The following is a 23,054-nucleotide window of genomic DNA, read 5'->3' on the forward strand; positions in this document are numbered from 1 at the left end:
TTTTTTTGGACATACTAGATTTTTATTGCTGCATAACACATTACCAAAAACTTTGAAACTCAACATAACACTTCTATTATTTCAATTTCTGTAGGTCAAAAGTCGAGTTCATCTTAGCTGTGTCCTGTGCTCAGGGTTGGCCAAGGCTGTGGGCTCATCAGATGCTGAACCGGGGAAGGGAAAGGTCTGCTTCCAAGCTCCTTCCTGTTGTTGGCTGAATTCATATCCTTGTAGTTGGAGGACTGAGGGTCTGCTCTGTTGTGGATGTCAGCTGGGGGCTCCTCTCAGCTGGCAAATACAGGTCCCCTGCAGGTCCTTGCCACTGGCCCCTCCAGAGACCTCTCATGATGAGGCAACTCGCTTCTTCAAGGCAGCAATGGAAAGACAGTCTTTCTGGTGAATGCGAGCAAGACAGAGCTATAATGAATAATGTAATGATGAGAGTCACTCCCATCACTGCTGCCATTTTATTTTGGTTAGAAACAAGTTATTGGTCCCAACCACACTCAAAGGAAGGGATTATACAGTCATGAAAATGTGACCAGGGTCTGGTCTGTCTACTGCATAAATCTCATTTTGAAGAACATCATGAGCCCTAAGGATCACCTGCAGCCTCACCAACGCTGTACCCATCACCTGCAGCCTCACCAACGCTATACCCGTGAGTTACCTGTAGCCTCACCAATGCTGTGCCCGAGTCACCTGCAGCCTCACGTCCCCAACGCTATGCCTGCGAATCAAGGGCTCCACTGTGACATACCCTTTTATTTGTCCTCTTTTCTTGTCCTTTTTATTTTTGTTTTATTTCAGCATAAATTAGTGAATTTTTATCATGCATTTTGTCCTTTTATTGACTTTCTGACTGCATTTTTTTCAGTGTTTCCTCTTGCCATTTTTATTTTTATGGTCTACTGATATAATATTGTATGACTTCATCTACAGTAAAATTACCTCATGTTACTGTAAATCTACTTGTCTTCCCTGCTATCTGCAAGTGTTGCCTCACATTTAAATTGTTATAAAACACATTATCTTTTCTACTTTTGTTTGAAATAACCAATTAATTTTGAAGAATTTAACCAAAGAAGGAAAATAATTGTTTTTATTTATTTTCATATATACTTTCTCTAGTATTCTTCATTATCTTATGACACTGTTTTTCACCTGGTGTAATTTCTCTTCAGCCTGAAGAATCTTCAGCATTTTTTGAAGTATGGATCTGCTGGAAAACAAACTCATCCAGCTTTAATTCAGCTTAAAATGTTTTTATTTGCCCTTCATCTTTGAAAGATAATTTTTTTAAGTTTGTCAGTTGAAAATCTTTTTGTTTTTGGTGACATTTTCTTCTGGATTGCATTACTTTTGTGGCAAAGCATCATTAGTCTGTTGTATCATTGTTCCCCAGTGGGTAACAAATCGCCTTCTTATCAGGCTGCTCCTGGGTCCAGCTTATCTTCAGCTTTCAGCCTCTGGCTCTGAGGGCTTGCTGTGCTTCCAGGAGCTGAGATTCACTGTTTCTGATCAAGTTAGGTTATTTTCTACGTCTATTTCAGCCATTTTGATTTGTTATCCTTTTCTTCTGGGGCTCACGCTGCCCGTGTGTTCCAGCTTTCGATTCTGCTCCTTGCACAGCTGACATGGCGTTGCTCTTTATCTTTTTTTCATTTTTTTCCTCTGTGTTATGCTTGAATTAGAATGTTTACTGACATCCTTTGGTTTTTAACCAATCCAACTGCATGCATGTTAGACATTTTATTAGGTCCAGTATCCCTTTCATATCAGGGTTGCATTTTTTGGCTCTCTGTTCTTCAGCTTAAATATTTTCTAATGACATAAGTTTTAGTGCACTGATTCTCCTTTACTCTGCTCACTCCGGTGTTTACATCCTGTGAGCTCTTCATTACAGCGACTGTCTCCTCAATTCTAGAATTTTTATTTGCTTCTTTTATATGGATTCCATCATTGTGGTAAAATTATCCATGGTGTTATCCTATTTCGTGTACGTATAAAGCTGCATTTAAATGACCAATGTTAATGCCAATAACTGGGCCATATGTTACATCCAAAGTGGAGATTTCAGTTACCTGGAGGCTGGCGTGTGACTTGTAGGAAGCTCTGACTATCCTGCTCCTCCCGCCAGGCACAAGGCTTCCAGGGTCTCCTGAAGGAGCTTAGGAGATCCCTGGGGCTCCTCACTCTTCAGAAATCCTGGTCTCAATTCTACCTCCAGCACTGCCCAGAAGCCAGCCTGATTTACAGCTCTGTTCTCTTTGGTTTCTTAGCTTCTTGACTCACAGAGCTTACACATTTTTTAAATGCCTCAGTAGAAAGACAACACTGATAAGACCATCACTTTTCTGAGTTGTATTGTCTCAAGGTCTTAAAGCATGAGACCTGCCTTCCTTGCAAATGCACGGCTTTTCTCCCCGATTTCATCTAAATGTTTTAGTTGTCTTGGCAAAGTCTGGTGTTCCTGCAGACATTCCACAGTCAGTGGGATGGGAATTTCCTGGGTTCATGTGGAGAAAGGAGGACTTGACAAGGGGAATCTAAGCCCAGAGGTAGGAGGTGATGATGAGTTCAGCTTTAACACATCTTGGTGGCATCCCAGTGAATATAACATTCAGAGTCACACGTGGAACCCAGACACCGTCTTTACTGTAATAATCTCAGGTGCTTTTTTCTCTTGTAATTTGAATGATTTTATTATCTTTATTATGTAAAATAATCTAGATTTTTGTTCAAAGCGTGTGACCATTTTATAGGCTCCCATCGTCATTTCTAATTAAAAGAATATTTTAACCTATTATGTGAACTATATTGATGAGTAAATTCTCAAACACCAAATGCAATGAGATTAAAAATTAAACATTTATACATATGGTTTCTTGAAATAAATAATGTACACATTTGGCTTTTTATGTTTAAAGAATGTTCATTTCTAATGTGGATTTCCAAACTTTTGTTTATCATGTTATTAGGATTAAATTATTATAACTGGAAGTATCCGATCATTCATTTCAACCCTCTTTGAAGCATGTCATGGCTCAGTAATGTCTCTGTCAAAGAGTTGGCTGGAGGAGAGAAGAAATACCAATTTTCTATTTCAAGTATTGACTTCAAGGCTAAATCACTGATTCAGCTCAGGCAGGTGGTGTTTAGATCTTGAACAAAAGGGATTCTTCATGCCCAAAGCTGGGACTGTCTTTATCAGCCTGCTCTCAATTTTCCTATGGCAATATGGCCCAAAATTTGGACCTCAAACCTTGATGCATGCGTTAATTTTCCTGTTCTAATTAAACATAACCTTTAATTATGTGAGTCAAGGTCTCATTTTTGTCTATTGTTTTAATTCTTTGGTTGAAGTCAATTACTGGGATCTGTCCTAGAATTAGTGGATGTCATAGATTGCAAGAGCCTAGAGGAAACTTAGGAATGATTGACTGCCTCCTTTTCAGGCGGAAAAACTGAACTTTAGAGAAGTGTGTGACCTTCCCGTGGCCAAGACAGAGCAGAAACCTGGCCTCTGGGATACGCATGGCAAGAAGGAGGGTGCAGTCAGCCGCAGACTTGGCCCAGGTGTGTGGGCTGCACCCTGCCTGCCTGTCCATGTCATTCTCGGTTTGCTGTCAAGCGGGCAGGCACCAAGGACAGGAGATACGTGCCCAGCCTAGGGCTTACAGGAAGCTGGGCCAGCCAGACGGCTGCTCCAGGGTGGCTGGATTGGAGAACTGGACTCAGATGTCCACACACGTAATTAAGAGCCCCCTTGAGGTACAGTAGGAGAGTAGAAAGCAAAGAAGAGAAGGACAAGGCCATGAGGCCAGGACATGGAGCCTCCCGTTGCCATTGCCAAAAGACAAAATTACAACAAGTTCAGGTCAAAGATCTTGATTAGTATTGAGAATGCACATTCCACTGAGCCAAGTGAAGGAGGCTGTGATTTTATAGACAGAAGAGGAGGTGGGAAACACAACATAGGGGGTAAAAGAGACAAGCAGTAGAGCAGACGACCGTCTCCAGTGAAAGACCCCGGTGGGTCTGGTCACTTTTCCTGTAAAAAGGTTGAAGCAGAGCAACCTCCTTACCATGCCAGCTAGGACCAGCCTGTTTGGAGATTCGGCTTCTGTGGGCTTTCTCCTGATGTCTCTGGCAGTCACATAAAGATCCTGGCTCCTCCTCAGTGGTGTGAGACCTCCGGTCTGGTCTGGTTGGCTGGACCCTGTGCAGCAGCTGGGTCCAAACTGCCGCCTCCTACAGAGTTCCCTTAGCTCCATATCAAAGGGCAGAGATGCCAGGGCCCTGGGGATTCTCCACCCGAGGTTGACCTTCCCTGCATAAGGAAGGGATATTGGGCAAGGCAGGAGGATTATTTGACAGATTGTTGGTGCAGACGAGGACGTTCACAGAGGCAGATACATGGCATTCGACCTTGTGTCTGTGCTCCTGTCCCGTACACAAACGCAGCCAGAACTCCTCCCAGACATTGCCACACCTGTAAGTAGTCAGACTGTGCGCTGCTCCACCTTGAAGCATTGTTGTCCAAACTGAAATGTGGCTTTTCTTGTTATTGTAATATTAGCCCAAGGACGAAGCCCTACCGTGGAAGGAACCCAGGGAAGGACCTGTGCACCACACACCCTCTGCCACAGGAGAAATGTCTGCTGGGTGTGCTGCAGACTTAAGAGGGATGACACAGTTTTGTGGGGACGAAAACCTCATTTTTCATAAACACACACACACATACACACGATGCACATCCGTGCACACACATAAGCAGAAAACACACAAATGTACACATGTGCACACACCTACATGATGCACACATGCACACGTGATGCATTCATGCATGCACACACACAAGACACACACATAAATGACACACAACATGCATTCATGCATACACACATGAAAGACAAAAACATGCACACGGCACACACGTAAATGACACACACAACATGCACATTCATGCATACACATGCAAGACACACAGCACACACATAAATGACACACAACATGCACAATCATGCATACACACATATGAAAGACAAACACACACACACACCACAGAAATAAATGACACACATAACATGCACATTCATGCATACGCACACAAAAGACACACACATGGGCACACATGTAAATGACAAGATGCACATTCATGCATACACACATGAAAGACACACACATGCATACTTTCATGACACATGCACTCACGATGCACATTCATGCATACACACACGTGCAAGACACCAAGACACACACACGTCACACATAAACGACACACACGCACATTCATGCATAGACAGGACACACATGCATACCATGCATGACACACATGCGCACGTGATGCACATCCATACATACAGATGAAACACACATGCACACACGTACACATAAGATGTGATCCATGCATGGACACACACTAATGCATGCACGGACACACATGTGTATAGCTGTACAATCCCCTTTGATTTCTCACCATTAAAAATAACCCCATCATGTTTTAACAGATTTTAAATCCATTCAAAGGGCTGTCAGTGGAAGACGTCTGATGACCCAGGTCCAGAGGCCCTAGGGATTCTGGAGAGCAGAGACCTGGATGCCTCTCTCCTGCCACATGAGCCCTGAGATTCCAGAGTGGGCCAGGGGACCAAGAGGATGTGTGCTCAGAGGATGCTAAAAGGCCAACGAATGATCTCTCTCCATCCTCACCTCTCCCCACATGTGTGATCTCTCTCCACCCTCACCTCCCCCCACATGTGTGATCTCTCTTCACCCTCACCTCCCTCCACATGCTTAATCTCTCTCCACCCTCACCTCCCCCCAATGTGTGATCTCTCTCCACCCTCACCACCCCCACATGTGTGATCTCTCTCCATCCTCACCTCCCCACCATGCGTGATCTCTCTCTATCCTCACCTCCCCACTATGCGTGATCTCTCTCCATCCTCACCTCCCCCCACATGTGTGATCTCTCTCCATCCTCACCTCCTCCCACAAGTAGGATCTCTCTCCATCTGCACCTCTCACCCCACCCAGGCCACATCCACCTGGGTGGTAGCCATTCCTCTTGGGCATCACCCCTTATGGTCCCGTCTCCACAGAGCAGCCAGACACTCTTTCTTCAAGACCTAAATCAGACACCATGCCTTAATTAAAACATTTAGTGGCTTCCCACTGGACTTAGGATCCTTCTCCCCAATTATAAAGCCCCAAGATCTGGCCCCGTCTGCATCCCGGCCTCCCCCAGCTCTGCCTCCCTGGTTTCATATCATGATCCTCTTCTTTGTCGTTTTTTTGGTACTAAAACAAAAACAAATACTCCACCTACATGAAGAATGCTTTCTGAGAAGATAAACAGTCAACAAAATTTACCTGAACTAACTAAGAAAAGACTCAAACAAATAAAATGGGAAATGAAGGAGGCGACCTCACAGCCAACATCACAGAAGTAGGAAGGGTCACACGAGCAGTGTGAACAATGACAACGACAGCAACCTGGACAGCCCCGAAGAAATGGATGGATCCCTCGACACACACGACCTGGCAAGACAGAATTATGAGCAACAGAAAATACGAAGAGAACAAAATAGTGCAAAGATTGAATTCGTAATTAAAAAAAAAAAAAAAAAAAAAAAAAAAAAAAAAAAAAAAAAAAAAAAAAAAAAAAAAAAAAAAAAAAAAAAAAAAAAAAAAAAAACTTGCCATCAAAGAAAAGCCAGGGAAGGGCCTAATGGCTTTAGTGATAAATCCCACAGACGTTTAAATAAGTGACATCCATCTCCTCAAATGCTTTCACAAAACTGAAGGAGAGAGGATACTTCCTAACTCATCTTATGAGGCCAGAATTATGCTGATACCAAAGCCAGCTGAGGCCCCTACGAGAAGACACACTCTGCCCGGGATCCTGAATCGACCACTCCATCCACCGGAGCACTCACAGGCATTCCTGAGAGGCCGCTCCTGTGGTGCCAGCTGTCTGTCCCTGTCCACCCGATGGCTCAGACGAGCCCCACGACTGAACCTGCAGTGGCTGCCAATCACCCCCATGCTTCTCTGCCATAATGTCTGCCTCAGCCCGCCAGGTCCTTATGTTTCTGTTGTCAGTGGCCTTGTCCTCACCAGGTGTCCCCTTCATCTACGCGGAAGTCCCTGAGATGAGGGACACAGCCGGGGTTCTCACTGCTGCAGGCCCTGCACTCAGAAGAGTACTGGACATACAGTAGGTGCACAATTAATGCCAAATGAATAAGCACGTGGTGCACAATGAGCCTTCAGATATGGGAACGACAGAACAGGCCGTTCTGAGGCTCATTCCAGGCCCTGCTGGGGTGTCCTATGCATCATGGAGGAGCTTATCCAAGAGCCATGGAGATGTCCGTGTGCCATGCTCTGATGTTGGGCTCTGTGCTTGAGGAGATGAGGCTTGCAGAGGGGAAGTTGCATCCGGCTGGGGGCCTGGAGCAGGAACTTCTTGAACCCGTTGCTGTCAGAGTTCCTGCCTTTCCCTCATTCATAGCTGCCTCCTTCACTGAACACCTCATTAATTCCCAACTCTTTGAAACGGCTGCCTCCAGGCACCTCGCTTCTTAGTGTGGAATCGTCCTTTGAATGTGACTATCATTACAAAAAGCAAAACTCCAGTGGCTTTTGAAGACTCCTGTTAGAAACTCTCCTTTGCAGAAAGCAGACCTTGAGACGGAGGAGTCAGAGGCTCTTTGTGGCTGCTGTTTGGCCCTCAGTGGGGGAAGGGGAGCTGTAAAACTGTCACGGGCCCACGGAGGCCTTCCCTGGCTACTTGCCCTGAACTATGTGGACTATGACAGAGGCCATGGAAGCAAGTCCACAGGCACCACCAGCCGAGTAGGGAGGGACGGTCATCCCTCTGTTGAGCCGGCACAGGCCAGTCTCATGGTCTCAGAGACTCATGGCAACCTGTACCTTAGAAATGCGTCCTCTCCACAATAGTCTGATGACGACTAATGGCTGCAGATACATTAGTTTAATGTATGTATTCCTTATTGTCACATCTCTGCACGTAGTCTTCAATGCCATGCTCAATATTCCAAGTGAAGTACTCACGGCACGTTTCCCGCTAAAATCTTCACATGGGAGGTGCCTGTGTCAGTCATACAGCGCATGCGGTTGGGTTGGTCATATGGCTTCCGGGTCCCTAACACAGCTGTGGCCATTCCTGTCTCTTCTTCATGAAGTCATCAGAATGGCTGAAAGCTTAGAGCAAGCACAGAACCTCTTGTGGCCTCCGAACACAAACAGGGAACAGCTGTGAGGATGTAGAAAGGGAAGGGGTAGAGCAGGTGTCTAGAGCATCTGGCCATCTGGCGTGCCACAGTGGAGAGCCGCAAGCCTGGCAAAGATGAAGGATGGACATGGAGCGTCTCCCGCTTCTACACCAAGCAGTTCAGATTCCGTATTTCATTTTGCCCTCTCGACCACTCTGACTGGAAAATGGTATCCTCATTGTACCACAAGACTCACTGAGGCTTTGGGATCCCAGTCACAGTTTCAAGGGAGGAAAGGACGAAGCCTGGGCTGGAGTCTAAGGCTGTGTGCGCCCTCGGCTCACTGCCTTTACAGCGCCAGGTTCTAGTTCAGTGGGAATGAGAAGCAGCCCTCTCCTGTACTGTCAGGGAAAGCATTCATCGCCACACACCATATAAACACGCCAGCCACACCTCTAAAACACAGAGAAAATATTAGAAAAGACAGATGCGTTTGCTTTGAAAATCATGTCAATTTGTATGTTCAGCTAATAACTGGCCTCAGCCACCTGATGCCCATGTTTTCTCTTTTGTTATGGAAAAGGCTGACTTCAGCTTGTTCACCAGTCACAGAATTGTGAAGAGGGCTCCTTGCAATCCTCACTCAAAGCTGGCATCACACGGGGAGGGAGGGTGGCCCTGTGACGTGACGGCTCCAGAGCAGATGCTGGGTGGACCCACAGAGGGAGTGTGGTGACGGGGTGCAGGTGCCCATGCGTGGCTGTGGCTCAGTGGCCTGCAGGCTGGGCTTGTCCCTTCAATAGGGGATGGGGCCTTCCCCAGTCTTACCACCCACACTCGCTGCAGAGCACTCCCTGGTACAGGCACCTGGAGACAAACCAGCGAGGCCAGGTGGGCTGGGAACAAACCCAGCTTCACATCCTCCCAGTGGCTTCCTGGGAACACTCGGACCCCAGCTTCCATCCTGGGCGCCGCCCCCGTGCCTGCCCAGCCTCTCCAGTATTGATTAGATCAAAGTAGTGCTTTGTGCCGGGCAACGGGGCTTCCAAAACATCCTGAAAATTTATTTCTAGGCGAAGGTGATTGTGAACATTGCATTATCTGGTTCTTTATTTAACCAAGAGTTTCCTTTCAAGTCTTTGACGAGTTTTGTCATCTTTCACGTTTCTATCATCCCCTGGCTATCCACATCCTCTGCCTCTCATTTATGTTCAGCAAAGCATCTCTTCTTATTCTAAATTGTGACCTCTCCTGTTTACTCACTCACTGCTCTCCTCAGCCACAGAACATAAACTCAGGCCTTCAGCCCTTGCCTGCCCTTCCCCATCTAGCTCCATGCTAATGGCTGGCATGCAGAAGCTGCACAGTAAATCTTCGTTGAATTATTAATTGATTAGTAGTTGCTTGGAAGCTATAACATAATTTCCCAGGGAATTAGTATTGTGATTCTATCCCTACAAGTTCACAAGAGACTATTAAATTTATAATATAACAAATACAGAATAAGCATGGTGAATATAACTTTGAATAATTTTTTCCTTTAATCAGAATGAAAATCTAATAAGCTTTTGCAGGACAGCTTGCCTCACTCTGGGTCAGAACTGAGCATATTAATTCATAAAACCCTCTTTTCCAGAGTTCCGGTGGGAGTCCACTGCCTCTGGAAATGCGGTGGTGAGCAGGCTTTCAAAACTGTGGCTCCTTCTACTAGGGATGCCCAGGCCATCAAACTTCAGATGACCCCCTAAGGGATGCTGCTCTCTCAAGATTCAAGAGCCACCCTTCTACAGAGGACCCTTAGACTGCCCATCAGTGTAACACCACAGAGTTGGAATCTTGCTCTGTCTCCGTTAGACCTGGCTGGACACAGCTTTCACCAATCCAAAGAGTCACCCTCCTTCCCTGACAGAAGCAAGAGGCTATGACCCACAGAACCGCCACCACTGCCCCTTTGTCAGCAAGAAGCAGTTACAGAAGACTGACCTTCATCCATTTTCCCCAAAAACTGGGGTCTTGGATTCTTGAGCGGGGAAATGCTATAGCAGGAAGTCAGGCAGACGTGAGAGCCCCCTGGTCAGGAAGTTCAGGCAACTATCGGGTGATGGGCAGGAGGTTGTTAACCGCTCTCTAAAATCACAGGTCACAGCTGGCACCAGGGAATAGTTTCCCAATGGAGAGAAAACACCTGAAACTGGATCAGCAGCTTCCTGATAAGATCTCAGGAGCTGGGGGAGTGGGCTCAAGCATGCGCACTAAGAGGCGAAATGGGGAGTTTCGCTGGTCCAGGACCTTCCAGGAATACTCAGCTGGTGTGGGAAGAAGGCCTCCAGCAAGCAGGCATGCAGCTTCAGTAAACTTACTGTGTATGTGGCCCCTCCCAAGGGCTGGCAGGCCACTGTATGTGCGGACAGCCCATCCCACGGGAAGAATCAAGGGAGAAGAGACACAAGCCGCTAAAAGCATGCCAGTGGATATAAGCCCACGTCAAAGGTCAAACCACACATTTAACTCGCTCAAGCTGCCCACTTGGCTCTCTTCCAAGTGGACTTTCTTTTGTTCCTGCTCTAGGCTTTTTAATACACTTTCTCTCCTCCACTAAAACCTGCCCCAGTCTCCGCTTCTGCCTATGCGCCTCAGTCAGTCTTTCTTCTGAGGGGTCAAGAACTGAGGTTACCGCAGACCCATACAGATTTGTCAGGGCTAACCCCGACAGGGCTTGTCCAGCTCAGGAAAGCAATGCTTCCCTTTCAGCTGACTCTGTGTTGTTGAGGAAAACATATTTTTATCTCCAAGATTCAGGCTTAAAAATAATTCTTCATAAGGATACATTCTGATGCTTTGGTTTTCCCCTTGAAATCTACCTGTAAAGGATCATCCAGAATTGAACCTTCAGGGCCAAAGCCTCCAGGCAAGATTCAGTCTTTCCTCCCGCTTCCAGCTCTGCATGGTGCAAATGTGGTGGAGTCTCACCCCAACTCCTGTCGTAAACCAAAAAGTATTGCCGATGGGTCTCAATCAATTTAGAAGTTTTTTTTGCCAGTGTTCAGCACACGCTCAGGAGAAAAATAACACAGAATCACAAAAACAGTCCATGGTGTGTACCTTTCTCCAAAGATGATGCTGAAGGTGTCGATATTTGAAGGGGAAAGTGGGGCTAGAGGGGAAAGAGGGAGGGTGTGTTCATCCACATTTGGCAAGAGGAAAGGACAGGCAGCAGAACCGTCAACCATGCATTCATCTCCTGCTCCGCAACTCTGCTCTTCCCATGGGACAGGTGGACATAGAGCAGCCTGTGGAGACGTGCTGCCTTCTATCTGTCACTCTCTGCTTAGGAGCAAAAGGAAAGGTGGCTGCTTGCAGGGCTCAGCTTCCAGCTTCATTCCTTCCTCAGCAGAGTCGATGCGGGTCCTGGGCTTTTATTTTCCTTTCAGGATGCCGTAGCCGGAGTGAACACAACATCAAATGTATTTTCCTTCTACATAGAGAAAAGGAAAATATACTTTACTACCAAGTTTTTGTCCATTTTTATTTGCAATATTTGAAATGGGTAAACTTTGATGACTTCCTTTGAGGTCGCTTTACCCACAAATGCCTCCAACCTGACGTGGACTCCGTTCTTCACCAGCTGCAGACAGGCGCCTCCTCACCTCGTCCTGCCGTTGCCCAGTTCTCGGCTGCTGAGCCCAGGTTAGCAAGACCCCCCAGCTGCACCCACATCCCGGACTCTTCAGCGTCTCTGGCTGTTTGTCCCCGGAGGTACTTGCTGTGCTCAGCTGAGCCCACACCTGCACTTTTGTCTCGCAGCCCTGAGCCAGTAGCTGGAATGAACTCTGTCTTGCTGTTTTTAACAAGCCTCTGCTACAAATCACAACAGGCCCCTTTAGGGTCTGGCATTTGAAGAGGGTAATTCCTTTTCTATTAAAAAAAATTCTTAAAGACCTTATATAACTGAGAAAAAAACTTGCAAATCATCCCTCAACAGCAACAAGAAAACAGCAACTTAAAGATTGGGATGGAGTTAACAGGGTTTCATCACAATGAAAGTACCAGGCTGAGCACCTGCTGAGAAGGTTGAATAACTTAAGGAGCCCTTTGCCCTGGCTCCCAAGGTACTCACATCTGCAGAGCCCCATCTTCTTTTCCTGCTGTTTTCATTCTTTCAGGGCCCTTTCCACCATCCCCGGGCTGCCCTACTGAAGCCCCTGCCCTCTGGCCCACAGCAAGCTCTCCAGCCCTGCCTCAGTCTCCCCACCTGACCTCCCCACATGCTGGCCTGCGCCATTCCTGGGTCGGCGGTTTTCTTTCTTTGGTGTGGACACACAAGGTGGTCCCTGCTCCTGCCCAGAGTTTGTTTCCTCAGCACAGCCCGGGTGTCCACTTTCCCACTCTGACCACACCCCTCCTCTCCACTCGGAAGCCCCAGCCTCCACCCTGGCCCTCTGGGCTCCACTGTCCCGACAGCCTGCCGGCCCCACCCTCACAACCCCTGCTGAGGCCTTCCCACGCCGTTCTCTGCACAGCAGGCTTCTCCCTCCTGTGGGACTCCCCCACACATCCTGCCCACCCACATCACACTGAGTTGCTGATGCTCTGATGGGCACCCCCATCATCTGCTTGGGCCTGTGAGATTGGAGGCTCATCTGGCTTCCACACCAACCCCCAGGATCAAACCCGGGGCTTCACGTGTGGGCCCATTCAACATGTTTCCAAACACCTGCATGAATTCTAATTCGATGTTTTTATGCCTAGCACTGCAGACGTCTGAGCCCTCATAAAGTCCTTTCACTTGACCTTAATTACACAAATGGATGTGATTCTACAGGGGAATAAAAATAAATTAGCGTATCACAGATGGGATGTTTACTTTTAGTGGAAACTTAGCAAAATCCTTCTGTAGAATGACTTTCCCATTCACAAGCGTCTTTTTAGATCAGCAGCCAACACTGAATAGGAGCCAACAGGAACTTCTCACAAACCAAGCTCCTCCTTGACCACCGCCCTCTCTAGCACCTTGCAGAGGGTGAGTTTGTTCTGACCCTCATTGCCAGAATCTCTGACTCAGTGAACATGGAAATTCATTAAAATTAAACTTAAAACATCTGTAACAATCCAAGCTGGGCTATGGGTCTCCCTGTGCTCACGGGCCGGGCTGCGGGTCTCCCTGTGCTCACTGGCCCAGCTGCGGGTCTCCCTGGCCTTACTGCTCTTCCCCAAACCACACACAGCAAGTCCCCTCAGCCCCCAGTAGCTTCCTGACCCTATGAAACATTTAGAGTTGCAAAAGAACTGCTTAGAAACCTAAAAGGCAGTAAGTTAAGTGAACCTTCCTTCATTGGCTGGAATCTCGGACCCTGTTTCTAATTCTGTTCTCTTGCCCCTGCCATAGTAAAAACAACTCCTGGAGTCATCTGAGAATGACAAATTCTCATACACGAGACAGCATAGTGAGTGTCTGTGCAGGAAGAGCCAGGATCATCCAGGAATTCTTTCATGAAGGAGTGTGTTAGGTCAATTTCCTTAAAAGGAAGTGTACAAATTTATTGCAATAAAAATTAATACCTGTGAATTATTTCACAGTAAAATATTTTTGGTTTATCCATTACGTGTGATGGTCCAGTGAAGTTCTTTTCATTGACATAAAACAATTATGTTATTAAACGGACACACCCATCCAGAAGGGAGGGAATTCTCCTTAGAAGCTTTCCAAGCATGGTTATGGGCAGAGGGAAGAAGGCAAATTTGGAACCTAAATTTGGAGGCTATTTTGGTTCAGTGATTTAATCTTGGTGCATTCTTTATAGAAATTGCAATGCCAGGTGTCTATGAAAAGTCAGGGTGCATATGAGAAAGGAACACCAGTCTCTACGCCCACTGCTTCTCTTCCAGGAAAATAACAAATAAATGTCTAGAAAACAATATTTCTATTGGTGGATAAAAGTGTTAGGTCACATCAGTAATAAAGCAGCGCCCTAGGATGTGAGGGAGCCTCTTCAGCCTGTGTTATCTCTACTTAGAAAACTGCATTGCAAGAGGCTCTGAAGTGAGCTATAAGGTAACACTTGTCTGTAAGATTTCTAATGTTCTACAAACTCTGTCACCCAGAAAGCACAGCTGTTCCTTCCCAAAGGCCAACCAGAAGATGCAGCCTTGTGTGGGGAGCACGTTGTGGGGAAAAGAGGATAAGGGTCCCCCTCTTCTCTCCACAATGACGCTCTGCACACCAATCTGTGATGTGATAGGAGCCTCAGGCTCCCCCAGAGAGCTACGTGGCCACATTGTCAACTTCTGATACCTTAGAAAAGAAGGAGAATTCTTATTTCACACAAGGTCAGAACTGAGGGCTGATGTTTATATTCACAAGTAAGGGAAGAGGGATGTTCTAAATACATGCCTGTGTGTTTTGGGCCATACCTGCCACCCAAACAACAGCTACTTTATAAAACACACACAAGGCCGAGCATGGTGGCTCACACCTGTAATCCCAGCACTTTGGGAGGCCAAGGCGGGCGGATCACCTGAAGTCAGGAGTTCGAGACCAGCTTGACCAACATGGAGAAACCCTGTCTCTACTAAAAATACAAAATTAGCCGGGTATGGTGGTGTTCGTCTGTAATCCCAGCTACTCAGGAGGCTGAGGCAGAAGAATCTTTTGAACCCTTGAGGCAGAGGTTGCAGTGAGCAAGGATCGTGCCATTGCACTCTAGCCTGGGCAACAAAAGCAAAAAACTCTTTCTCAACACACACACACGCACACACACACACACAGAGAAGAGCTTGTAAATTACGAGACAACTGAAACAGATTTATGATACTTATTTACATATATTTGCGACTGTCACAGGCTTGTTTTTGCTGAAATGTTGGTAGAGCTGATGCTTCTAATGAGAGAAAAGTGTGTGAATATAATAAATTATTTGATAGCTATTGGCTCAAAACTTGTGCTTCGATAGAACAAGTCAGTGCTAATTCTATGTTCAGTTTTTTTGTTATTGGTTCTGTGACAGTTATGTTAAAGCACATATACAGTTTTAAATTGTGTAAGGCCCCATGAAAGCTGAAGCTGTGTGTGATGTACTTTCTAAACCAAGGTATTTATTTTTTAAGATCAACTACCAATTCCAGTTTTTGTTGAAATTTGATTTTGTTCCTATCTTTCCTTGAATCAGTCCATTTTTATGCAAATAAATCACATTTCAAATAATTTATATTTTTATGTCATATTTTAGCAAGTGAATTCAAAATATATCTAACAACTTTTTTGTGAAAAGACTCTAACTGGCTGTGAAACTTTGGTTTTAATGATTTATGAGGCAGATACAAAAGTTTTATCAAGGCCACATATGATTGTTTCTGGCAATAAAATTATTGGAACCTCAGAAACATTCATTTTTAATAAGCTATCTCCAAAGTGTAAACTTTAGAAAGGATTCATTCTCTTCACTATTTTTAGAATGTTGCTTTTATTCTGAGAGGTAGATTATTTATTTAAAAATACCTGATAACTTAAATATTAATTTTAACAACAACAAAAGTCTTGGTCATCTTTAGTTTCAATAATTTAATTATTTTGCCACAAAGTGGCTGTGAACCAATGTGAGATACAGAAGATTCTCATGGTAGATGCTTTATTATTGTAAAGGACTACAGGAGGCTATCACCCTTTAGAAGTCTTTTAAGAAATATAAAACATATTACCTCTATAATGCTATCATCTGCCACAAAATTTTTATGTGTTTCTTATATGTTTTTGCTACAATAGCTTGCCTATGAAAGATGCTGTATTTCAAGTTCATATGTGGTGAATATATATATATAGATATATATATATATATAGATATATATTCCAATCAAAACAGCCCATAGACCAAGGTCATTCTTACACAGTTCCCATAATGCATCATCTTTATTTAAAAAGTTATTTTCTATTGAGGATAGTTTTTTTTTTTTTTTTTTTTTTCAGCTAAGGCATTACCTCTTTGCTTCATAGGTTAATAAAAAGTAGTCTGTACACAATAAAAAATGGTGAAAGGGATATCACCACTGACCCCATAGAAATACAAACTACCATCAGATAATACTATAAACACCTCTACGCAAATAAACTAGAAAATCTAGAAGAAATGGATAAATTCTTGGACACATACACCCTCCCAAGACTAAATCAGGAAGAAGTCAAATCCCTGAATAGACCAATAACAAGTTCTGAAATTGAGGCAGTAATTAATAGCCTACCAACCAAAAAAATCCCAGGATCAGATGGATTCACAAGCGAATTCTACCAGAGACACAAAAGAGCAGCTGGTACCTTCCTTCTGAAACTATTCCAAACAATTGAAAAGGAGGGACTCCTCCCTAACCCATTTTATGAAGCCAATGAAACTAGCATCATCCTGATACCAAAACTGGGAAGTGACACAACAAAAAAAGAAAACTTCAGGCCAATATCCTTGATGAACATCGATGTGAAAATCCTCAATAAAACACTGGTAAATCGAATCTAGCAGCACATCAAAAAGCTTATCCACCACAATCAAGTTGGCTTCATCCTTGGGATGCAAGACTGGTTCAACATACACAAATCAATAAATGTAATCCATCACATAAATAGAACCCCCCCCAAAAAAAACAAAAACCACACACACGATTATCTCAGTAGATGCAGAAAATGCCTTTGATAAAATTCAACATCCCTTCCTGTTAAAAACTCTCAATAAACTAGGTATCAATTGATAGAACATATCTCAAAATAATAAGACTTATTTATGAAAAACCCACAGCCAATATTATATTGAATGGGAAAAAGCTGGAAGCATTCCTTTTGAAAACCAGCACAAGACAAGGATGCCCTCTCTCACCACTCCTGTTCAACATAGTATTGGAAGTTCTGGCCAGGGCAATCAGGCAAGAGAAAGAAATCAAGGGTGTGCAAATATGAAGAGAGGAATTTGAATTGTCTTTGTTTGCAGATGAAATGATTCTATATTTAGAAAACCTCATCATCTTAGCCCAAAGGCGTCTTAAGCTGATAAGCAACTTCAGCAGTCTCAGGATACAAAATCAGTGTGCAAAAATCACAAGCATTCCTTTACACCGACAATAGACAAGCAGAGAATCAAATCATGAGCAAACTCACAATTTCTACAAAGAGAATAAAATACCTAGGAATACAGCTAACAAGGGATGTGAAGGACCTCTTCAAGGAGAACTATAAACCATAGCTCAAAGAAATGAGAGAGGACACAAACAAAATGGAAAAACATTCCATCTTCCTGGATAGGAGGAATTAATATCATCAAAATGGCATTAATATACTGCCCAAAGTAATTTATAGATTCAATGCTATTCCCATCAAATTACTATTGACATTCTTCACAGAATAAGAAACACTACTTTAAATTTCATATAGAACTAAAGAGACTATATAGCCAAGACAATTCTAAGCAAAAAGAACAAAGCTGAAGGAATCATGCTACCTGACTTCAAACTATAGTACAAGGCTACAGTAACCAAAACAGCATGGTACTGGTACCAAAACGGACATACAGACCAATGGAACAGAACGGCCTTCAGAAATAATACCACGCATCTACAACCATCTGATCTTCAACAAACCTGACAAAAACAACAATGGGGAAAGGATCTCCTATTTAATAAATGGTGCTGGGAGAGCTGGCCAGCCATACGCAGAAAACTGAGACTAAACCCTTTCCTTACACCTTATATAAAAATTAAGATGAATTAAAGACTTAAATGTAAAACCCTAAACCATAAAAACCCTAGAAAAACACCAAGGCAATACCATTCAGGACATAGGCATGGGCAAATACGTCATGACAAAAATGTCAAAGCAATTGCAACTAAAGCCAAAATTGACAAATGAGATTTAATTAAACTAAAGAGCTTCCGTACAAGAAAAGAAAAAAAAAATTATTTTCAGAGTGAACAGACAACCTACAGAATGGGAGACAATTTTTGCAATCTACCCATTTGACAAGGGTCTAATATCCAGAATCTACAAGAAACTTAAACAAACGTACAAAAGAAAAAAAAAAAAACATCAAAATATGGGCAAACAATATGAACAGGCACTTCTCAAAAGAAGACATTTATGTGGCCAAAAAACATATGAGAAAAATGCTCAACACTGCTGACCATTAGAGAAATTCAAATCAAAACCACAAAGAGATACCATCTCATGCCAGTCAGAGTAGTGATTATTAAAAAGTCAAGAAACAACAGATGGTGGCGAGGCTGTGGAGAAATAGGAACACTTTTACACTGTTGGTGGGAATGTCAAGTTAAATCATTGTGGAAGACAGTGTGGCAATTCCTCAAAGATCTAGAACCAGAGATGCCATTTGATTCAGCCATCCCATTCCTGGGCATATACCCAAAGGATTATAAATCATTCTACTATAAAGACACATGCACACATATGTTTACTGCAGCACTATTTACAATAGCAAAGACTTGGAACCAACCGAAATGCCCATCAATGAGAGATTGGGTAAAGAAAATGTGATATATAGATACACCATGGAATATTATGCAGACATAAAAAGGAATGAGATCATGTCCTTTGCAGGGACGTGGATGAAGCTGCACACCATCATCCTCAGCAAACAAACAGAGGAACAGAAAACCAAATATTGCATGCTGTCACTCATAAGTGGGAGTTGAACAATTAGAACACATGGACACAAGGAGGGGCCTGTTGGGGGGTGGGAGGCTAGGAGAGTGAACTTAGAGGATGAGTCAGTAGGTGCAGCAAACCACCATGGCACACGTATACCTATGTAACAAACCTGCACGTTCTGCACATGTATCCTGGAACTTAAAGTTTTTTTTTTTTTAAGTCTGTAAATGTGTTTATCAAATGTGAATAAACTTATTTCCTACTTAAGAAGCTGAAATAAATACAGATAAATGTGCAATGTATTAGTCCAACATTCCGAAAGATCATCTTGCATGGTACAGGGGTACACACACCCCAGTGTGGTCATTGTGACATTATTCATGAATCTGCTCCTTAAGATCTGAGAATACCTGCCTGCCTATTTCCCTAATTCTCCTCTGTCTTTGCTCCTGGATCCCACAGGATTGTCAAGAAGTGACTTAGAAATCCAGGGTTAGTGTAGAGCCTGTGGTGGATGAGAATAAACCAAGAAGTAGCTGGGGATCCATTGTCACAACCTGCAGGAGGGAAGAGCCATGTAAGGGGGCTGGCTGCAGATGCAGCAGGTCAGGTTCCAAATCCTCAAGAGGCTCCCCATGAAGACGGTGACAGAGGGAGGTCAGAGGAGCGAAGGGCATGTAGGCGTAAGAAGAGTAAGCATCAGTCTATCCGCTACTCACCCTTTGATTTTCCTGAAGAATCTCTGCCTCTGTCTATTAGAATGACATCATCTCACTGGGAAGACTTTAATGAATAGTGGTCAACATGACTACGGTCCCCACCCTGCTAGATTTTTATTGTTGAATATCTGCTGAAACAATGCCAAAAAGAAATACACATTTAAATATTGTTTTTAAAATTCTACCTTTCACAGTCTGGGGTAATTTTTCTAATACTTCATGATAACTCTTTCCATTCAAAATCAAAGGATATGAAAATCTGCTTTTATGAACACCCCGACTATTCTACCTGCAAATGATTTTAGCAATTACACTAACAGTGCAGGAATTTACATGTTTTAATGCTTATGAAACTATCTTAATTTTAAATTCAAAATAAATTATTAAAAACTAATTTAGAAGAAAATTAATGTATATGTTCTATGCAGCAGCATGGCATAGGAAAGGAAGTGATTCAACATCATTTCTAAGTGCCATAATCCCTACAATTAAATGTAAAATATCTTTATTGAACTACATTAAACAGCTTTCATTTTAGACAAAAATATGGAACATGGCAAGTCACACTTAACAAACCCTGAGCAATTTCATGAGTTCTTAATATGAAAAAGAATAATGATATTCATAGTGATTCCAATTGCATTAGTTCTTAAGAACTAAAACATCTTGGATTTCACTGTTCCTAAGTGGCTTGGTGCTAACAGTTCTAACTTGACCACACACACATCAAATGAAATCAATGAAAGTCATAGTTGTAATTTGAAAAAGTATGTTAAACCTAAAATGAAATTTTTATGTTAAAAATTTGTCTATTTTGTCATTTATATATGAACTAATTTTTTGCTATTTTCTGCTTATAGTTTTTACTCAAAATAATTAAATAAAATTAAATTTAAATAGAGTAAGTTAATTGTAAATGTTAAATAAAGAAAATTGTACATAGGAAAGTGGTTTAATTGGTGAAATCTGCTTCAACATGTGTTCAATGTACTTTAAAAATAACACTCGCACATACGAATGAAATGGGAGAGCAAACATGAGACCTTTGGCTTATGACAGATGGCCCTTGTCTCTGAGAAGTTGGCACACATGGGCGCACACAACCTGTCCCATCCTCCCAGTGTGTGATATGGCTGGTGCGTCCTGCAGAACCCTGAGCAGGGCTGTGGTCAGGGACACGCCGCTCCCTGCAAGGGCATGGTGTACCCCGGATAGGGAAGCCTGGCAGGGCCTCTTCCCCTTGACCCCTATTTTTGGGGTCCAGCTGTGCAGCGTGTCCAATCTTTCTGATTAAATGATCATGCCTGCCTTACCGGCATCCACACTGTGGCAGAAATGGAAAGGGAGAGAAAGGGAGAGAGACAGAGTGAGGACTGAGCTTGAGCCATCAGCAGGAGAAGAGGGCCACTCAAAAAACCCCAGGTGGCTTTCATCCCACCCCCTCGGTGCTCCCAGCCCTGTTCACCCCTCCCCATGCAAGAACAGTGTTCGCTGCCCAGCATTTGAGTGGTTCCAGGTCCTGGGGTGGAAGCTTTTTCCCTTGCAGTGACTTCCCCATCTTGCTGCAGTGTCTTCTCAAGTGAAATCTCCCCTTATCTAAGTCAGGATTTGTTTTTTATTTGACAGCCATAGATCACCATTTCATCATGCCATCATTTATAGTTAATGTATTTTTCCCAGGATTTTAGTATTCAAATAACATGATTTAAAGATCTTGGTGTATTAATATTTGTACTTGTATGGATTTTATGGTAATTTTTAGAAGTAGAATTACTGAATTTAAAGGTATGAATATTTCAAAGACCTTCAGGACACTTATTTTTTAAAAACAAGTTGCTAAGTTTCAGTCTTCATCAGATGTCTATGATAATGCACATGAAAATATTTGGATATTTATATATTTTATGAAACATTTCTATTATAAAATTTGTTTTGCATTAAACACTGGTGAAAATAATGTTTTCCCTGTCCACATCTTAAATTTCTTTGCCAGCTGGTCCATGAGGCAGGAGACACCACTGGGCCGTGCTTGTCCTTGCACCCTTTTCATCCATAGTTCCCAGAGAAAGGCTGCTCTGAAGGGGGCCACTGAGAGAATGGGCGGCATGCCTGGAACTAGAATGTGTGCTGTGGGGGTTACTGTAGAGCCTCTTTTTCAGATTAAGAAGCTTCTACAACCTTTCTGGAGTTTTTTTTTACAACGGCACTGGAGATTTATGAATAATCAAAGGCTATTTTGTATCTATGGAGAAGATTATATGACCATGTTATTAACAATATGGGGATCTGCCATGATTGGCTCTTCAAAGGTCAAAGCCCTTTGAATCCTTGGCATTTTGTATTTATGGAGTAAGCATGCCATCTCCATGTATCATCTGTCCTGGTAGATTTGATTAGCTAGTGTTTAGGAAGTTTTCAGGCATGCTCATAGAAGTGATCAATCTGTATTTTCAGGCTTGTGTATTCATGTCAGGTTCTAATACGAATCAAGCTATTTACGTATTTTTTTGGTATTATTTTGTCAGCTTTGGTAATTTGTGTTTTTCATGGAATGTGCACATGTCTCTGCAAGTTCCTCTCTATGCTTCAGCTTGGATATCTTCTATTGACCTGTCTCCAGCTTATTAATCCTGCCCCTTTCTGTGTTCAGCAAGTTGTTAAGCCCAACCATTGAGTTCTTTATCTTAGATCTGATATGCACTTCAGAATACCCATTTCATACTATTTTACAGATTCCAAAATCTCTTTTGAAATTCTATATAATTTTTGTTCAGTACACAATTGTTCATTTAATAGCAAAGATGTCATGAAAGTCCACATAAACCAGCATATAATAGCTGCTAAGTGTAACAGAAGTATTATTTCTTCAACTAGTGTGAGGAAGAGTGATGAAGTAACTACTTCTTATCAAGAGGAATTCAGATAAAGGGCTCTTAATTGCAGCAGGAGTTAAGATGGCATCCACACTATGTCATGATCAGCCTTTCAGCTTGAGCCATGGCACACACAGGTTCCTGCCAAGAGTGTCCTCACTCCAAAACCACAATGCACACAGGATTTTACCTTCATGGGTATGATATTTGTCTCATGAAGAAGGCTTGCTTATAAGAGGATTGAGGGTAACGTTTCGTCCAGATGAGACTTCAGAAATAATGGCAATTTTCTCAGAGATTCTCTACTGATGAGTTAGGAGTTCATGAGAAAAGTTGTATTGCTTTTGGCCGAAATAATACAAATACAGATTTTGACAGATGCCCATGTAAAGGTGCAGATAACGTTTATTCAAGTTTGAAGCAAAGCACAGATGCTGTCGGAGGTGGGGCTCCCGGCCCAAAGACCACAACACCATGAAAATAACGGCTGATGTCTTTGCTACAGATGTGTAAGCAACTGTCTTCTTATTGCAGCACTATCTGAACTGAATGATGAATGGATTTTTTTTTTTTTTTTTTT

General features: G+C 43.2%; 1 long non-coding RNA gene across 5 annotated transcripts in view; it reads right to left on the bottom strand.

The window, feature by feature from the left end:
* Positions 1-23,054, bottom strand: part of LOC108292900 — a 42,676-nt gene that overhangs the window by 12,075 nt on the left and 7,547 nt on the right. For 2 of the 5 annotated variants that reach the window (XR_005197649.1, XR_001820472.2), the window contains exons 2-4: positions 11,108-11,721; positions 5,992-6,134; positions 4,089-4,333 (exon numbers count right to left, since the gene is read on the bottom strand). This is a non-coding gene — a long non-coding RNA (uncharacterized LOC108292900). Of the gene's footprint in view, positions 4,334-5,991; positions 6,135-11,107; positions 11,722-23,054 lie in introns of all 5 variants that reach the window. The other 3 variants (XR_005197651.1, XR_005197648.1, XR_005197650.1) reach the window with 3 other exon arrangements.

This window comes from Cebus imitator, unplaced genomic scaffold (assembly GCF_001604975.1).
Source record: "Cebus imitator isolate Cc_AM_T3 unplaced genomic scaffold, Cebus_imitator-1.0 Scaffold512, whole genome shotgun sequence".
Lineage (NCBI taxonomy): Eukaryota > Metazoa > Chordata > Mammalia > Primates > Cebidae > Cebus > Cebus imitator.